The following is a 2754-nucleotide window of genomic DNA, read 5'->3' on the forward strand; positions in this document are numbered from 1 at the left end:
TTGTCCTTTGGTGTATCTGCTTCCCAACCGGGCCTCAAATCATGTACATTACTGTCATCCAAAGAAAACTGTTTGCTCTGCTTCTCACCTACCATCGTCCTTCTTTTCCTGAACCGAGTCATTTATTCTATTTCTGTGACCTCACCCACAGCACTTTTCATGTTAGTCTCTCCTTCTTTTACATCCAGGTCAGGCTCTTCATGTACTTCCCTCCTCTCTTGTGCCTTTCCTCTGCTACTAGCCAACCCTTGAAGAGCTCTCCCTGCTTCTTCATCTATCCAGATTCTACATATCCCTAACTCAAGAAGCATCCCTATCATGTATAAAGGCCCTTGTGGCTCAGATAGTAAAGAATCTGCCCACAATGCAGGAGATCCAGGTTCAATCCCAGGGTTGGGAGGATCTCCTGGAGAAGGGAATGGCTACCCGTTAGAGTATATGACAGAGATGCATCCTGATGCATTACTATCAGGATGCATCTCCAACATACAGCCTTTTCTAATAACTCCAGCCTATAGAGAGGTCGATCCCATCTCTTGATCCCATCCCTTGAGGTATTTATATGCATCAGAAAATAACACCAGGCCTCTCTTGCCTTCTAAGATGGCCCATATTCTGTGGATTGTGTTTCTCTCTAAATAAATCAATTTCTTACCCATCACTTTGTCTCTCACTGAATTCTTTCTGTGCTGAGACACAAAGAACCTGAGCCTCAGTGAGTCCAGACAGTAGTCCCTTGTTACCAAACCAAACCTGGATAGGCTCACCAATCTACTGATACTGAGTTGTAGTGAAGTAAGTTGACGATTGTCAATAGCTAGAAAGCGAGGATTGGCTTCCCTTTCCAAAGGCAAATAACACTGAAACCCACAGTGAGTGGGAGAAGTTAAGTATGCTTCCCCCAAGCACATAGAACCCAGACTGGCTGGAACCAGAATTTGATGATGCTGACTCCCACTTACCTTGCCATTAAGCAATCAAAAGAATCCATGAGTTGATCATGCCCTCTTTGAACTTTACTATAAAATTCCTCACTACCCTCTCCAGGTTGGGATACAGTTTTTAGGGCATTATCCCACTATGGCCCCCATCTCCTGGCAAAGCCATAAAGCTATTCTTTTCTATCTCACTCCCTCCTAAAAAGAAAACACTAATATGTGTCTTATTCTTCATGATTTCATGCGTGTGTGTTTAAGTACCATAGAGGGAATCATATCTTTTATTGTATTCTCTCTAGTCTTTAACATACCATCTTGCTCATAGTGAACACTAAGTATCAGATAATGAATTGATTTGATATACTTTCCACTTGTGCAAAATTATTCTTTATGTATCATATTAAGCAGGACTGTTTTGGTTGCAAATGGCAGTAACTCAAACTAACTAAATTTAAAAGGGATTTGATTCACCTAACTGAAATTGTAAGTATACTTTGACTTAAGGCAAAATTGGATCCATGTGCTGAAATAATATTGTTAAGGATCAATCTCTATGAAATTGCATCAAAATAAAAATAAATATAAATTATCTAGCAACAAATTTAACCAAGGACCCAAAAGACCCATTTACACTGAAAACTGTAAAACATTGATGAAAAAAATGGAAGAAGACACAAACACATGGAAAGGTATTTTGTACTCATAGATTGGAAGAATTTGTATTGCTCAAGTTTTCTATTATCCAAAGCAATCTACAGATTCAATGCAATTGCTGTCAATATTCCAATGGCGTTTTTCACAGAAATAGAACAAATAAGCCTAAAATTTGTATAAAACCATAAAAGACCTTGAATAACCAAAGAAACCTTGAGAAAGAAACAAAGCTGGAGGCATCATGTTCCCTGATTTCAAACTACATTGCAAAGCTGTAGTAATAAAAAAATATGGTATTGGCATAAAAACAGATGCAAAGATCAATAGAACAGAATAAAGAGCCCTACAATAAATCTGCTGCTGCTGTCACTGCAGTCGTGTCCGACTCTGTGCGACCCCATAGACAGAAGCCCACCAGGCTCCCCCGACCCTGGGATTCTCCAGGTAAAAACACTGGAGTGGGTTGCCATTTCCTTCTCCAATGCATGAAAGTGAAAAGTGAAAGTGAAGTCACTCAGTCGTTTCCGACTCTTAGTGACCCCATAGATTGCAGCCTACCAGGCTCCTCCATCCATGGGATTTTCCAGGCAAGAGTACTGGAGTGGGGTGCCATTGCCTTCTCCATTACAATAAATCTACACATATATAATATATTAATTTATAACAAAGCAGTCAAAAATACACTCTGGGACCAGGACAGTCTCCCTAAATTAAATGTTGTTGAGAACACTGGACAGCAACATCCAAAAGAATGAAATTGGACCACTATTTTATACCATATCTAAAAATTAATTCAAAATTGATCAAAGATTTGAACTTAAGGCCTGAAACCATAAAACCCGTAGAAGAAAACAAAGGCATCAATTCCTTGTTATCTGTCTTGGCAATTATTTTTCAGGTTTGACAGCAAAAGTAAATAAATAAATAGATGCGATGATATCAGACTGAAAATCTTCTGCATGACAGTGGAAACCATCAGTGAAATGAAAAAAAGCAAACTACTGGATGGAAGAAAATATTTGTAAATATTATATCTAATAAGAGGTCAATATCCAAAATATATTAAGTCATACAACTTCTTAGCAAAAGGAAATTCATTGATTTTTAAAATCCAATTAACAGTGTGAAGGAGACCTGAATAGACATTTTTCCAAAGAAGATA

This window comes from Bos grunniens, chromosome 20 (genome assembly GCF_055505025.1).
Source record: "Bos grunniens cultivar Pamir isolate PY7600 chromosome 20, Bosgru_T2T1.0, whole genome shotgun sequence".
In the NCBI taxonomy this organism is placed as follows: Eukaryota; Metazoa; Chordata; class Mammalia; order Artiodactyla; family Bovidae; genus Bos; species Bos grunniens.